Source organism: Ambystoma mexicanum, chromosome 1p (assembly GCF_040938575.1).
Source record: "Ambystoma mexicanum isolate Mex_15411 chromosome 1p, UKY_AmexF1_1, whole genome shotgun sequence".
Classification (NCBI taxonomy): domain Eukaryota; kingdom Metazoa; phylum Chordata; class Amphibia; order Caudata; family Ambystomatidae; genus Ambystoma; species Ambystoma mexicanum.
This window is the reverse complement of record NC_090921.1, coordinates 596,282,552-596,300,231: the sequence shown is the minus strand read 5'-3', so window position 1 is coordinate 596,300,231 and position 17,680 is coordinate 596,282,552. Positions and strand designations below refer to the sequence as shown.

Sequence of the window (17,680 nt, the reverse complement as noted above, 5' to 3'; positions counted from 1 at the left end):
ATTACATTAATATCACTGTATAATATACAATATAAACATTGACTATCACAATTGCAAGGGTGGGATAATCCTTCGCCTCTGTGTCTTTAAAAGAATTATGACTTTCTGGAACAAATGTGTTCAAAATATAAATTCTATGTCAAGACCGGCGGCTCGGATTATACTTTCAAAGCTTACTTAACACCAACGTTACCATTTTCTCAATTGGTTTGAAATAAAAAGTTTTAAATGTTGACTCATTCGACAAATCTGCTGATCTCATGATGTGTTCCAATCTGGCTCCTACATTATAAGCTTTTGTGACCACTGCTCCCCTCACTGAGTGTGCACCATAACATTGTCTGTCGATACCAGCCTGTGCCATCACATATCTTAATCATCTGGCTAGAGTCGCTGGTGACACAGCTCCAAACAGCCTACATAAGGGTATGAATAACTGGAATACTCCCAAAGGTCTCACCTCCCTCGTAACATCCTCATATACTGCTAAGCATCTAATTGGACATAGTTTGGGTTGAGCTTGAAATGCATTGTATGAAATAGACTTCAAGGCTGTTTCTGTCCTTTTCGAGATGAAGAACGTCACTTCCGTCGGAGATGGTGACTTCTAACTCTGACATCTGAAGTTCTTTACACAAAAGAAGGCACAAGCGCATAGCTAGCATGGCAGATAAAGCTTTCCTAGACAAATCTGAATTATCTGGCCACACTAGAAATAGTTTCAATATTTTATCTAGGTCCCACAAATGTGACTACTTCTCCTTGGGAGGTCTAATCATTCAACAATCAACATATCAGTGGGTGTTCCCCTATCTGCACCCCTTCAATCTTAGGGTGGCCCACTGAGATCGCAGATCGGGCTTTATTAATGGTCCTATACGCTTTCGCCTGTGCTGCCATCTGAGCTAACAAATTGACTTTGTGAACTACATCTGTTCCATTGGGATGTACATCCTTTTTCCATACACCAACTACGCCAATTTGCCCATGCAGATTTATATGCTCCATGGGTCCCTGGTGTCCAAAATTCATTGATGACAGAGTTCAGCCTCGCTCGACAGGCCTGGCCTAACCCAGGATCCCCCGAAATCGCCCAAGTGATCAGGTTGCGTTTGCCTGCACCAGTGGGTGGCTGCTTCCTCTGGGGTCCTGTATAATGAACTTGAGCTTGGTAAGAGCCACCGGGCTGGTGTGTGTCAACTCCAGGAGCCTGGGAAACCAAGCTTTGCCCTTATAATCCCGAGTAATCATCGGAATTAGAGAGGTTTCCTGCCTCCTTACTTGAGCTAGGGTTGTCGCGATCGTCGAAGGGAGGGGGGTGGAATGCGCAATTCACACCTTGACCCCATGACTGGTGGAAGGCATCCGTTGCTTCCGTGTCCGGACGCGCCCTCCAACTGAAGAGCCAAGGTAGTTGGTTGTTCAATCCCGATGCAAATAGGTTGATCTGACACGGTCCCCATCCCGCCATCAGGTTTTGAAACACTACCTCATCCAGCTTCCAGTCACTGGCATCCCTGAGAAATCTGGAGTTCCAATCAACTATCACATTCTGGTGGCCTGGTAGATATTTTGCCGTCACTGAAACTTGTTTCTGTAGACAGAGGTGCCAGACAGAACTCCTTTGTCATCTCTGCCAACATTCTGGACCTTGTGCCACCCTATCTGTTTATATACCCGACTGCTGACACATTGTCCATCTTGAGGAGCACACAACATTGCACCCTCCCCTGAGTCCAGCCTTTCACAGCAAAGGACCCTGGCAGTAATTCTAGGCAATTGATGTGGAATGACATTTCCTGATCCGACCACCTGCCCCGTCGACAGGACCCCGCATCGGGTTCCCCAGACCCATCTGCTAGCGTCGAATTCTATAATCAGGTCCTGGGATGAGCCAAATATAGCTCTCCCGTTCCATTTGTTGGAGCCCCCATTCTAACTCCTCTCTCGCCTCTTGAGAAATCGGGAAGCTTTGCTCATAAAATGCACCCCTCCTGAGGTGTTGGATCTGTAGCCTTTGTAGGGCTCTGTAGTGTAATGGCCCTGGAAAGGTTGTATACGAATTGTTCGAACTACAATTGTTCGAATTACAATTGACCTTTGCACAATTAACCGAATTGTGAAGGTCAATTGTTACATATATGCGGGGGAAACCTCCCGCAACCCCCCATTATATATATAAAAATATATATATACATATATAACCAAACCTATATATATATATATATATATATATATATATATATAGTCAATTGTGCAAAGGTCAATTCGGACCCTCGACTTTCGGTCAATTAGGTAATTCGAACAATTGTGTTCGAACAATTTGGGTAATACCCCTGGAAATATGACTTGAATCGATGACGCCACACGTCCCACCAGTCTGGCAATCTCTCGTAACAGCATCTCTCTCTTCGTCAGAGTATGTTTGATCTGCTTCTTGATGTCGTTGACTTGGGCGATTGGTAAACTGGGCGATCCTCGATCGGGTCTACCACAAACCTCAGGAATTCCACGGACTGATCTGGTTGAATACTGGATTTCTCCCAGTTTCCCGGAAACTCCAGACGTTGAAGTAACTCTAGTGTGATATTCACTTGAACTTTGAGTGTTTCCTTGTCATGGCACATTATGCAAATGTCATCCAAGTATATTATCAGTCGGATGCCCTGTTCTCTCAGATGTGTCACTACAGGTTTCATCAAATTGGTGAAACACCATGGTGCCAACGACATGCTGAAGGGTAGGCAACAAATTCCCATGTCGATTCCCCCCAGAAAAATCTTAGGAATCTCCAGTGCTCTACTGCAATGGGCACAGTCAGATATGCATCATTGAGGTATATCCTTGCCAGCCAACCTCCCTGTGATAATATGTCCCTTAGGAGGTGAATCCCCCTCCATTTTGAAATGTCTGTAAGTCACAAAATTGTTCAGCCCTCTCAAGTTGATAATTGGCCGCAGCTTATGTTTCCCTTTTACCAGGAACACATTGCTTATGAAACCTGTCGAGGAGCCTGTCACCTGTACTATGGCTGCTTTGCGCTCCAAGCCTTGCCATTCTGATTCTAGCAACTGCTGATCTTCTACGCTTAGGCATATATGATTTGGGAGATGTGTCTGCCTTGGTGCCGTGTAGAAATCTAAGTGAAACCCTTGGACCGTGTCAAAGACCCAAGCATCTTTGGATATGGTCCGCCAGTAGTCTACATTCTTTGCCAATCTCCCACCTACTGCAGGGAGATCTACGCTTACTGTACGCTTGAGCTTGCTCGCTCTCACCAGTGTTATTTTGTCGGCTGTCTCCTTGTCGTCAGCCTCTGCCCCTTCCTCTACCTTGGGAGGGAAAGAAGGGGTTCTGTTTACAGTCTTCTTGACCTCTCTATTGTGTTCTATCACTGAAGGGCCTGTTGTACGGGTAGTGGCTAGTAGAGCGGCCCAGCCCTACCGAAAATGTACCTACCGAAAAGCCTCCTCAGGGAGGCTTGCACTTTGTCGAGGACCGCATACAAGTTGGTAAATTATGTCAGTTCCTTTATAAAAAGGAGTCCCCGAACAGTTTCCCCTTCACAGCGGCTGCTGACTCTGAAGATGCCAGCTCGCCAAGTTTGGGATCTATTGTTACTAACAGCAACCTCCCCCTTTTGGTCGTAATTGCGCACATGGCATTTCCCAACATGCAAATAGCGCTTTGTGCCCAAATCCGATTAACACCACCGGATCTACTGCCTCATTTTTCTTGCGGGACTCCTCACCCATCTGAAGTATTTTCGTGAGTGGACCCACGATGTCCAACATCTTGTCTTGGCAAAATCGCCAGGACCTGTCCAGGCCTTTCCTCACATCTTTCACATACTGCCCCATGAAAGTGACCATTTTATCGTCGATCTCTGGAGTGTCAGCGACCCCCTCAGGGAAGTGCTGTCTCTCCTTCACCATTGGTGCCCTAAGGCGCTTTTTAAGTTAAGCTGCTATTTTCTTAGGTGGCTCCCATTCTGAAGACAGAGGGTGGATGAATGCTTCTGGGTCACAATCGTCACCCTCTGCATCTTCTTTGTCATCAACTTTCCTTTTCTTTGGGGGCTTCTTACGCTCGTCCGAGGATGATATTGAAACCACCTCCTCATCAGAAAGCTCATCTTGCCATTTGTCATCTCCTTCGTCTGAACTATTGGATGACCTGTCTTGCCACCTGCTAGATCTTACTCTGGATCTCACCTTCTTTCTCTTGCCACCCTTCCTCTATTGTGGCATGCCCAGGGGGGTTCTGGGCCTCTTGTGCCTTGCGGGCTATTTTTCTTCCCCCTTTTACTCTTCTATGCCTTATTCCCTCAAGCTCTTCCAAACCCTGGGAGAATGTTAGCCAATCCTCCATCAGTGTAAACTGTTGGGAACCATGTCCCAGAGTGGCTCCCAAAGCCTTCTGCAATACCTGTCCCATGCCCAGGTGAATTCGATTCCGGCTAATGTTGGCCTTCCCTTCATCACTGGAGGAGTCCATGCTATACTTAATAGGGAGGTTATAAATATGTATGTAAACTCAGTACAGGAGTCTTGGGCCTGTTTCCCTGTCAATGCATAAACTGTATATAATTAGTGAGTCCAGAAGCTGATCATTCAGCAACAGATTTTGCTTGGGACTGTGCTCTTAACTTGTAAGGAGCTGCTGTGGCTCTTCAGATCAGCAGGAGTGCTGTGCGCACTTGGCGCGCGTTTAGCTTCAAGTGAAGAGCGTATATCTAGCTCCGGTCACAGTAGACACGTTCTGCTCGTTGTCTGATTTAACGTGTCTCTGTGAGCTATCGCTCGATCCTTTGAGATATGACGGCCACGAAAGTGTAATCTGGGGCATCAGAACTTAAACTAAACTAGTCTGTCATAACCCGATCACACTCCGTGATCGTTGTGCCCCCCTGGCAGCTGGCTGGCCTCTATGATTGCGGTCCCCTGGACCAATAGTCTATATAAACTAAGCAGACATGATCCGCCACATACTCACTGTACGGCGCTCGTGCCAAAAGGTCCCCGTCAGCGCAAGCGCAGTTAAAGCAAATATACACCATACATGAAATGTACGAGAAATAAATGCATACTTATCTCGCTTCAGAACAGCAAAGAAAAAGGAGGTTTCAAGGGATCATCAGTGTTTATGGCACTATATGAAGGTGGATCGGTTAATATTGTCACGTGGGTTTTCATGGACAAATAATTAATATCCTGGACTACCAAAGACTCTAACTAAAGTGGGACTTGTCGTTTTTTTACTTTGTTACCGTTATTATTGGTGTTTATTGAAGCGGCTCGAGAAGTACAGTTTAAGAAAAAGCATAATCCGAGCCTCCAGTCTTGACATAGAATTTAACTTTGAAACTTTCTGGTGCTATATGAGCCAACAAGATGCCTCAGATTAGCTTCTCAAAATCATCCGGCTCTCCTTGGGTGAGCTACAAATGCTTTGGGTGATGAACATTACAATGCATACACAAGGCTGAGCCCAACAAGAGCTCACGCCCCTTCCCCAGTCACCTGCAAGCTATTTCAAGTTCTGCAAATGTCCGACAACCTGCTTTTTCAGTCAAGCGTTTGCTCTGCAATCTATCTACCCTTCTTTTACTTGCAGCCACCTTGCCACGGAGCCACTTGCACCTCATCCCTGACTTCTATGCACCTTTTCTGAAAGTGTCCCGAAGCAGACATTGGGAGCATGTTGCAAAAACAGAAAAGCAAAAAATAAGTGAAGGCAATAAACTGGGGGACAGCTAGACAGGTCCTTACTTGCAGTGAAGGCCGGGACATCCACACTCATTACGACCCTGGCTCTCCCGGATTGAAGGGGGCCGGTACAGCTCCGCCCCCCTTAATTCCAGGAGCGCCGATTAAAAGCTTCCCATCGCGGGACAAGGATTGCACGCCTGGTAAAACGAGACTTGCTTTCCGTTGTCCCGTGAGGGGAAGAGGGAGGCAATAATGGGCCAGATGTAATCTGCCCGTTATTACCTCCCTCCCCATTCCCATTGAGCCCTATGGGGGCTCAAATGGGAATGGGGAAGGGTTCCTGCATGGAGGACTTACCGGGTCCTCCTATCTCGGAGTAACCCGGTAAGTCCCCATTGCAGAAACCCGGTAATGGAGCCCGGAACGGTGGCAGCCATGGAGCCGGCGTTCTCGTAATGTGGCCCATCTATTTCAGAACCTCAATGGCTGGATTATTTACTGGTAATCTTCATTACTCCGAGTCCATGAGCCTCATTATGGGTTGGCGGGTTACCTGCAAACCTGCCTTACTGTTACCGGAGCCCGATATACCGGTATTACTGGGATATTTCGGGTGCTGGCATCCCACTCCATGCAGTCCCATCGGTCTCCACAGAATGGGTTTGCCGCAATCACCGTTATTACCGGTGCCAGTAATTGACTACCGGCAGGTGGATCAGAGCACCTACCGGCAAACTCGCAGTGTCTTCTTCTCTTCATCACTGTCCTTGACTTCCTAATGACTGAAGAGGACGGGTGCTAGAGGGTAATGGGCTTCATTCGGTGCGCGGTGCAAGGAAAATTGCAGCCCATTTCAGGGCGGTTTCATCAGCCAGCGGAAAATGAAGAACATCTGGACTTTAAAATGAGGCGATTCATTCCCCTAAAAATAGTAGGAGCTGGTATGTAATTAAAGTTCCCGCCCAAGGTTACCGCACAGAAACGGAAACAGTAGGAGGAAAGTGCACAGGTCACACAGCGTGGTGGGAATCTCAGACTTTGGTGCCAACCCGCCGCTGGCAGAAGCTTGGATCCACAAGAGGCACAGATCTCCCCTGTAGGTTTGTGGTGCCAGCAGTGGCACAGTGCCATTGAGCAGATCGGGCTCTAGCCCCCTCCAATCCCGAAACGTTGGGCTATGTTGGAGCAGGAGACCGGTGTTAAAGTAAAACAGCGCCTGGGCTTCGATTTCAACCGCCCTGCAACTACTAACTTTAACCATGTCGTTGTTCGTACCTGCATTCAATTGCATACACTTTAGGAAATTGAAATCGTGATGATGTGGGGATAGTACTTTCATGCCAGGGGAGTGATTTGAAAGATGGGGGGAGAGGGGGCAGAGGGGAGGGGGAGGAAACAGTTCATTCTCACAGCAGTCTTAGGTGTTTCAGACATGAAGGAGAGTTATCTTCTTGTAACATTGAAGCTTCGCCAAAACAGTCTCAGAATGCGTAAAGAAGTTAGATGCCCCCACACAAGTAAGTGTGCACCTACCCCACCGTCTCTGAAGTTAGTACATCTACCAACATTAGAAGTGTTAGCTCCAGCCCCCCGCCCCCACGAACTCCCCAATCCGCCCCCAAAGGCCCCACCACCGAAATGTTAGCCTAGGTGCAAACCTGGGTGCCAGCTATCTTTCTCGGGTATGTTTTCAGGGCCGTAGCAGTCCGAGACTAGAGGCAAAGGCACACGACAGAGGTGAACCCTATAGAAAGTGTCCAATCTAACTGACGCTACGAGTTTAAACCGACTAACTTAAAATAAGAAATACCTTCTGTTGTGAAACACATTTCGCAAGTTCGATAATACCCCCTTCTTTGCCACGGTCCTCTGAACACCACTGTAGCCCGAGAAAGCAGGGCATGAAAGGCGAAGCTTTTTGTGGCTTTGGTACCTGTGCGGGCGCTCCTAGTGACAAAGGGGAAGCACAGACCATGCCTTTTCTCATCTTTCAGAGCGAAGCAGCAGCAGCAGCACGGGTGGGGTCATGGTCATCTATGATGACAAGATTTTCAGAGCAAATTAAGCCATTTTGTAAAGTAAATATTCTAAAGAAAAGAGACAATACATGAGGAGCACTGAAAAATATAGAATGTCCGTTATAATATCAGGGTCCTTTTAAGCGGAGTACAGTTATAATGCGTTTCGAAATATCTAACAGCTAAAATGAAACGCTGCAACCATAATTTAGTGGAATAAAAAATTGGCCATCGACTTTATTATTTACAAAGAAAAATACAGATTTTCCACACATTCGTTATAGAAAGTCATGATTCTATTAAAGACGTGGAGGCGAAAGATTATGCTCTGATCTTCTCTTTACTTCTCGAGCAGCAAGGTATAACCAAACAATTATGAAAAACAATATAACATAAAACTACAATTCCCAAAAATTGCAGCAAATTTGTAGTTCGTTTTTCATAAGTCCACAAAAACCATGTGATCATTCCAGTCCAATCACATTTCACTTTCCCTTATAAACACTGCATATTCCCAACTCTCCTCTTGCTTGCGCCCCAACCGGTAGACGACTTCTTTATTCTTTACTTAGATCTCTCTTCACGCCGCTGTTGGCTTCTGCTCTGCTCCTGTTAAAAAATATAAACTCCATGACATATGTCTTCTTGAAAGGATGGGCAAACGCATAATAACAAACATTAAATTACCATTTACAAGTTGATAATAATATTCTTCAAAACATCTGTTTGCTATCATTCATCTATACAGCGATTGAATTGGGTGGAATAATCTTTCGCCTCCAAGTCTTTAATAGAATCATAACTTTCTGTAACAAATGTGTGGAAAATCTGTATTCTATGTCAAGACTCGGAGGCTCAGATTATGCTTGTTTAAAGCTTACTTACCACCAACAACGCTATCTGATCTACTGGTCTAAAGTAAACATTCTTAAATGTTGTTTCATTAGACCAGTCGGCCGCCTTCAAAATATCCTACAGGCGAGCCTCTGACATCAAGGCTGATGACGCCATAGCACCTCTAGTAGAATGTGCTCCAAAATGTGAATGCCTGCCTCTGCCATGCACCATCTCACCCATCTGGCCAAAATGGCTGAAGCTACTGCTTTCCAAGGCTTCCTGATCGCTATTAAAAGCTGATATTCCCCTCCGGGTCTCCCGATATCTGCCTTAGCTTCATAAGCTTTCAGACACTTAACTGGACATAATATGGGCTTTTCAGGAAATGCCATGTATTCTACTGTCTTAATACCCATCTTCGTCCTTTTTTCAATGTAAAATATAACACCTGTAGGTGAAAAAGACTTCCTGTTCGTCTCGAACGCCTTAACATCTGACACTCTTTTGCAGGAAATTAAACATAACAAAGTGGTTAATTTTGCCCACAGAGCTTTCCTAGAAAGACTCTCATTGTCTGGCCAGGACTCAAACATCTTCAAGACCACACTCGCGTCCCAAAGACGCGAATACCTAGGCGAAGGTGGACTCATGCACCTGGCACCTTTCAATAGTCTGCATATCAATGGATGTTCAACTACAGGTTTCCCTTCAATGTACTCATGTCCTGCAGATATCGCAGATCTGTAGGTGTTAATAGTTCTGTATGCTTTAGCCTGAGCTGCCTGTGCTGCAAGGAAATTCACTATATGAATTACATCAGTTCATATGGGATTAACTTCCCTCTCCATACACCAATTATTCCATCTTCCCCAATCCACTCTGTAGGCCTTCCCGGTTCCCAGGGCCCATGACTCTTTGATAAATTCTTGACCTGTCCCCGAAAGACCTGGCTTGGTCCAGGCCTTCCTGAAATCCCCCATGCTATCAGGTTCAAGTTCCCTGATTGTAACAATGGGTGAATTTCTCCTGTTGGGCTTAAGACTATGTCCTGTCTGTGTGGCAATAGGATTGGAAAATCGTACGACATCTCCAGTAGGTCTGGGAACCATGCTTGACCCTTCCAATAAGGTGTAACTAAAATTACTGTTGCTTCCTGTCTCCTGACCTGTGCCACAGTACGTGCAATCATGGGAAAGGTGGGAAAGCGTATTCCTTTGCTGGTCCCCATACCTGGAGAAATGCATCTGTCTCTGCCGCTTCTGGATCTGGTCTCCAGCTGAAAAATCTGGAGATCTTCTTGTTCAACCTCGAGGCGAACAGACCCGTCTGACACGGACCTCTCCGATGCATGATCTCCTGGAATACTGAATCCTCCAGCTGCCAATGCTGGAGTCCCTGAGATGTCTCGAGTTCCAGCCTGCCTGCCACCTGATTGTATTCTCCTGGCAGATGCTCTGCCTTCACGCTGACTCCCCTCTGGAGACATATGTGCCACAACTCCTTGGCTATCTCTGCCAGCATTCTAGATCTCTTCCCACCCAGTCGTTTTATGTACCTGACTGCCGAAACGTTGTCCATCTCGAGTAATATTGCACATCTCGCTTCTTCCTGTGTCCAACACCGGACTGCAAAGGATCCCGCTAGGAGTTCAAGGCAATTGATATGCAGGCCCAATTCTTCGCTCGTCCATCTCCCCCCAGCCGACTGGTCACCACACCTGGCTCCCCAGCCCCATCGGCTGGTGTCCGATTCTATTACCAGACGAGCCAAATATCGCCTTGCCATTCCATGCCTCCATGTGGTAATACCACCATTCTAGCTCCGTTCTTGCTTCCTGAGAAATGGGCACTTCTTGCTCGTAAGATAGGCCTGATATGTTCTATCTTCAACCTCTGTAATGTAGAGGTCCTGGAAAGATTGCTTGTATCAATGATGACAGACGCTCTACCAATCTCGCTATCTCCCTCAGAGAGATCACCTGTTTTGTCATCAGACTATTTCTTTCTTTATGGAGATCACCTTCCCAAAGGTAGTCGGAGAGTACCCTGAACTGTCTCCAGGATGAACCCCAAAAATTCCATAGACTGTGCTGGTTCTAACTCTGACTTCTCCCAGTTTATCAGAAAACCCAATTGTTGAAGCAACTCTGTTTTCTGAACCTGGTTTATCAGTATCTCCCTGACCTGGCACATCGGGCAGATGTCGTCCAGGTATATAATCAGTCCGATTCCTTGCTCTCTGAGATGACTTACCACTGGTTTCAATAGTTTGGTAAAGCACCATGGGGCTGATGCTAGACGGAACGGAAGGCATGTGAATTCCCATTTCTCTCCGCTCCAGATAAACTGTAGTAATCTCGTCTGGCTCTGCTGAATCAGAGTTGTTACATAAGGTCTATTCTTGCTAGACAATCTCCTTTCTGTAGGATGTCCTATAACAGGTGAATCCCCTCCATTTTGAAATGCCTGTATATGAGAAAATGATTCAGACCCGAGATTTATCACCGATCTTACCTTGCGTTTGCCTTTTACTAAAAACTGGTTGCTTATGAAGCCTCCCTGTCCTTCTGTGGCTGGTCTTATTGCGTTTTTTACTTTTAACAATTCTATCTCCTTGTCTAGTAGATCCTTGTCTTGTTTGCAGAACCTTATCTGTCTGGGTATGCCCTCTTGTGACGGTTCTTGTCAGAACTCTAGTTGAAACCCTCGAACCGTATGCATACCCCACGCATCTGAGGATATCTCCCCCCCCATTTTTCTAAATGCAGCCTCACTCTCCCTCCTACTGGAGGTATGCGTGTTTCTATCCCTTTCGCCAGCGCGGTTATCTTTCTCACCTGTGGTATTCTGGTGTTGCTATCTGCCGCTGCCTGTCCAGCTTCTACCTCTACGTTCGCTCTGCGGTCCTTCTGTTCCTTCCAGTGGTATCTGTCTCTGTAGGACCGGTTATACTGATATCGGCTGGATGAGCGGCCCTTTCCTCTCCCAGCCTTGTCAAAAACCTTCCTTCCGAAGATCTTTTTTTAGTGAGGACTGGGCTTTGTCCATGGATGCATAAGTGTTGGCGAATTAGGCCATGTCTTTGATGAACAAATCGCCAAACAATTTGCCTTTAGCCGCCGCCGCTTGCTCTGATGAGGCCAATTCCCCCAGTCTGGAATCCATCTTCATAAGGATGGATCTCCGTCTCTCCGTCACCAATGCTGTGTAAGCATTCCCCATCAGGTATAGAGTCCTCTGTGCCCATCCAGCAATGATCTCAGGATCAATGGCCTCTTTCTTTATCTTTGCCTCTTCCGCAAGTTGCCATATCCTTGTGATAGGGCCCAGCATGTCAAGCAGTTTGTCTTGGCATGATCTCTAAGACCTGTCAATGCCTTTCTTCACATCCCTGCTGTATCTCCCCAGGAATGGGAGTATTCTTTCCTCAATATCTGGAGTGTCTGCTACCCCGTCTGGCACTCTAGGCCTGGGGCATTCTGCTCTCAACTTGTTTCTAGCCGGTTTGCTCAGGGGTGTCCTAAGCCTTTTCTTTATGTATTCAGTTATTTTCTCAGGGGGTTCCCATTCATTCGACCTCGGGTGCACCAGCACATCTGGGTCGAATTTGTCTCCTCGAGACTCTTCATCTGCCCTCCTGCCTCTTTTGTTTTTGGGCTCCTGCCCTTTGCTTTCTGAGGTGGTTTGATCTCCTGACGCACTATGTTTGTCAGATCCGCTACTGCTCTTGCAGTATTTATCAGATGACTCATCGGAACTGCAATTATATTGGTCACAAGACCGCGCATTCCTCTTGTCAGATTTAACTCTGTGCGGTGAACCTGGGGGGCGGTGGGACTCTAGGTGCTACAAACTCTGCGGGTCTTCCTCTTCCTTCCTTCCTCTGTCCCTGCGCGCTCTGCTCAGATCTGAGATACTCTGAGACAAAGCAGCCAGGTCCTGCATTATGTCTCCTTCTTCTCTGTGGAGTCTGCCAGCACTGCTTGGTTCATGCGCAGGCCACTAACGTGTGGACCTTCGGAATCATCAGAATATCCACTCATATTGCAGATGTGCCGTGTATTTATTGAAGCAGATTTCTTGGGTTTACCCCGTCAAATATAATGTACTTTTTGTTTGTAGATAGGCGGGTCTGTTTAATTCTTATAGGTTAGCCCGGGACTGTTGCTGTCTATGTGATTATTCAATTCTTAAAATGCCCCTTACTGGGCTCTACACCTCCTGTATCTGGCAGCTATGAGGGGTCAGAACAACAGTTCATCTTGGGAGTGTGCCGTCACTCACTGGTGCGTAGCTGAGGCTAATTGAGCCTTTGGTGCTGTTATTTGGCCACCAGGTGGTGCTCGATCTCTCCTCCGAACGGCACGCTTCTCGTAATAACGTGCACCGTGTAGATCAAATTATCCGATAATCTTAGTTTGTTTGATCATAAAAATAACTAATGTGCCCGATGCAACAACTCCTATCCTCTCTCCCACATAAGTCCCCACTGGCACTGGAACCCCAGAAGCCCTGTCTCGCTGTTGGGGACTTCCGTGGAAGAGTGCCCCCTAACGAGGTCTACGAACGCCAGAGTGTAAGCCCCGTCGTGTTCCTCACTCTAAATGCGGATATGATCCGCCAAATCACCCTTGCCACGCAAAGTGTTTGTAAACACAAGCCTACACGCGTACTAGTTATCAACTAAAAACACACACACACACACACACACACACACACACACACACACACACACACAAATAAATTGTTCAGAAATAAAATGTACTTAGCTCTGCTGCTCTAGCAGCAAAGAAAGAGGAAGGAGTTGGGAATATGCAGTGTTTATAAGGGAAAGTGAAATGTGATTGGACTGGAATGATCACATGGTTTTTGTGGGCTTATGAAAAACGAACTACAAATTCGCTGCAATTTTTGGGAATTGTAGTTTTATGTATATTGTTTTTCATAATTGTTTGGTTATACTTTGCTGCTCGAGAAGTAAAGAGAAGATCAGAACATAATCTGAGTCTCCGAGTCTTGACAAATAATCATAGAACCGAATAAAAAATTACTCCAGATGTGTATGCTTTGGCCATCTCGCGGTGAGGAAGAGCGATGCCCCTTCTCGCCAGCTTCTTCCATTTTTTGGAGTTCACTGAAGTCCACTTATGCGTTTGCAAGTGGGACGCTTACTATTAAGCATGACCTGTCAGCCTTGTTCTGGCTGACACCACATATTTATCAAGTGGGCATCCTCCATCTTGACCCGTGTGCCACACCTGAGTGGGTTTATGTAGGGTGACAACAGTTTCAAAATAAAAAATGGGGACGATCACAAACATAAAAGAAGGACTACCAATGCAGACCCCCCTGCCACCATTCTTCCCGTATGTGCATGCAATATTTCCAGGACTGAACTGCTATCCTGCAAATGAACTGTGCGGTTTTGATTTTTAATGTAAGCATGTCATCAACAAAGGAGTTTGGGCGAGGAGACAAAGGGGCCCAATTCCGTGACGGTCCTGGCAAAACCTGGTCACCCTAGCTTATGGCCGATCAGGTTCCCCCAAAAGTACTGTCAAACACAGCACCTATCTTCTAATACCTTGAAGATGTTATAAATGAAATGATCAATGCTCTTGATTGACAAGTGTACTCCGTTCTGATGGAAAAGATCAGGTTGTTTAATGATAGCCCCCCGGTCTGATGAAACTTAAACCATTGTGCTTGCAAAATCTTGATAAAGCTTTGTGCAGTATCCTCCTCCTAGTTGTCTCCACTGCATTTCTGGAGACGGCTCCCTGCCAGTGCCATATGGGCATTACTTCTCATAACAGAATTTCTGTGTCCCTCCAGTAAAGTGGTATACTTCCCAGCCACTCAGACATGTCTTTAAGCAACTGTTTTCTTCCGAGCTTTGGCAAATCATCCTCTCCCAGTTATTCCGGGGATCCTGTGAGAAACCTGAAGGTGTCTCCCCGACTAGTCCCCGGGGGTCGGTCATCCAGGTGGCCAGGACACAGCCATTGCTATTGGATCAAGTTCCTGGGGATGGACTAGTGAGCGAGGATCACCTGGATGTGGGTTCCTCGGGACACCGATGGGTGAGACACAGTATCCCCCTTCTTCCGACACCTTTTCCCCATCCTACCACGTAGGTCATTCGGAAACACTGCACCCCACCCTTTTTCATGAAAGACAATGAACTAACACCAGAGATGTTTACCTGACATGCCCCAATACAAGGGTCAGGTAAAGTCAGGCAATTGACCAGAATCACACACACCTGACGGCCCTTTCCCTTTCCCACAGGGATAAAAGGTAGAGCACAAGATCACAATACGAGTAAGGCAGACTGCACGACGAAAGAGCTATCCAGGCACGGCAGTTCAAGAGGAGGAGAAAGGCAGCAAGAGGCGAGAGGCTGACAGGGAGAGAAGCAGCCTTGCCCTTTCCGACCCAGACCAGAGAGACCTTGTGGAAGGAAACGTAAGGCCGCAAACAATAGCCCAAGTGTGTTGCAGCAGATGTCAACAGTACACAGAGCGAGCCTATGCTGATAAGCAGGACAGAGGGAGACGCCTTCTACCGTGGTACCTGACTTGACTCCCGATACGAAGAAAGCCAAACGGTTCATCACAGCCAGTGAGTCGAGGGGAGAACAGATAAAGAAACCGAACTGTGTTGAATGAAAGTCACAAAGTGGCCCATTGAGGAATGTTCAAAGAACTGTAAATTGTTAAGGGAAGACCAGCTGCAGAGGAGATCGCCACTACATTGGTGCTCACTCGGGAAACTCTGGTTAATCCTTTGTTTAATGGTAACTACTGATCCCAGAGGCTGTAGGCCATAGGAGAGCCACCAAGAAAGGTCAACGTGGTCATACAGGGGTCTAGCAAAATCTAGATCTAAGCGCGGAAGAGGAGAATCCAAGAGGGAAAAGCCACCACCCAACGTACCTTTGAAAGGAACTTTTGTTTATTATTTTTGGAGCACATCAGGTCCTCAGAGGCAAGAGAACTTTGTAGAAAAAACACTTAACCACCAAATGTCCTGATAGCTTAAGCTGGAACCGTTGTCTCGTGCTTGGAAAGCTTGAGCGTTTGTTTGTTTGTTTTATTTTTTTTTATAGCACACCAAAACCTGGGGTATCTGTGTGTGTTAGTGCAAAAAATAAAATTCTTACAGACGCAAGCAAATTGTAAATTACAGTTACACTTGTTGAAAAAAGGCAAGTGGCAGGTTACAGATTACATTAAGAGCAGGAAAGAATTTCCAGAAAGCAGAGACACACAGGGACATGACACCAGGTTATAATTTACATACCATGGCAGCGGATCGTTGGACACTAGAGGTATAGATCTGCAATAGTGTCTAGAGGAGCATCATGTAGGAAGGGTACAAAGAGAGTTGTGTGGAGATGTTCAGCTCTTAGGGAGATGGCACTAGCGTGTGCTGTGCTCAGGAGTCCCGCCTTGTCCCGTGCTCTTATCCCACAGCCTTTTATATTAGCAGTAAGAATTGGTAACAGGTTTTTCTTAGTATAGGCACTTTTTATTTGACAAAATGCCACTACGACTGCCTTATATTTCATTTGATTGTCGTAGCTTGGTACATCTTAGATTTAGGTTTTGATTAGCCGTTTTTCCACCCTACCTATTTCCACCCTACCTTTACAGTTTAATAAACACCCTTGAACTGTGATCACTTGTGTCAGTCTATTCTTGATACCATGTCATCCTTACACTCCTTAAAACGAATTAGGTGATAGAGCCCGTCATGAATGTTTTCCCACAACATGCCTAGGTTCCCCCACCAGGCAGTGATGGTCTTTTGGACATCTGCCTGCCTGTGTCACAAACAAGCAGATCTGAAAGGGTCGCTACTCGCTGGAAAGAACACTCTGTGTTAAATAAAAATGTGTAGAGCTCACAGACCTCCATCCTCCTATCTGTTTCACCCCCTTAGGTCCAAAACCGCCAAGCCATGCTGATGTGGCTGCCCCTATGCGAAAGGAGGGGGTTCCAAACTCTGCTGGGTTTCAGCCTACCCGTTTGATAGCCTTCTTTAAAACCGCCTGAAACTGAAACCCGGTGAGCGCCCTGCCGTCCTTGTGGATCCACAGCTGTTTCCCTAGCTGTGGCCGTGATTGGAGGAATAGCTTTGTGATACATATTAGACAGTGAATCTTTTCCTCTATGCCATAAAGGTTTATTGACCTCCCTTTTCCTTGTTGATCTAAGTTTTCCATAGGAAAATAGTCAAACTATCCTTCCCTATGCTGAGGTCGTCTTTTGCTAGCCCATAATCGGCCGATGTGTTCCTGGCGACTAGCTAGCCAATCCTAACAGCCCCAAAATAGGGTAAAGCAAATGCTGCCCTAAACAGGGTAGGTTCACACCGCTATTGCATGTTTCCTGCAACCCATCCAGAAGTTGTATTACTTTACCAAAATTCAATAGATGTCTTGTGTCTGGTTTACTTCCTTCAAGCACAGCCCAGCCCTTTAGTGCATACCTCATCTGTGGGCTGTGAGTTGGATCAGGCCACCCTGCCAGCTTGACAAAATAAGCTACCGCAGATACATGTGCAACTGGCCACGACCTCTTTTTGTTTTGTACAAATGCCCATTCCAAGAATTTATTAATATCTACTTTTGTAATTTCCAACACATCTCCAAACTTTATTACTTCCTTAAATTGTTGCAGGCACTTATTGTACTGCTCAGCTGTTTTTTGGGCCAAAGCGTTTTTGGCCAGGACCAAGATGATGTCACTGGGCTCTTCCCTTTTCTCTGTACTCATAACACTTGCTAATGAACTGCGTTGTCGTCCCAACGCGTTCTGCCTTCTGTCCCGCGCATCCATCGACATGCAATCTGCTTTTCGATGCTTCATGTGCTCTTTCAGCACTGCCGATGTTTCTGCTGGTACTACTGTAATCCCCCGTTGCGTGTCTGGTTTTAGAAGCCTGAATGGTTCCCACTGCAAACGAGATAATGTGTCAGTAACCTCATTCACCTTGCCGGTGATATGCCAAGCTTTTAACAAAATATTGTTCCTTAATGAGGGTTTTGTCACTGCCCTTAGAATTTCCAAGACCAATAGGGCATGTTGTAGAACCCTTGTTGATTACA

The 17,680-nt window shown here is 46.3% G+C and overlaps 1 protein-coding gene across 1 annotated transcript in view; it reads right to left on the bottom strand.

Annotated features, from left to right (window-relative positions):
* ACER1 (alkaline ceramidase 1) overlaps nucleotides 1–17,680 on the bottom strand; it is a 542,852-nt gene that overhangs the window by 456,730 nt on the left and 68,442 nt on the right. The gene's annotated exons all lie outside the window — the stretch shown is intronic.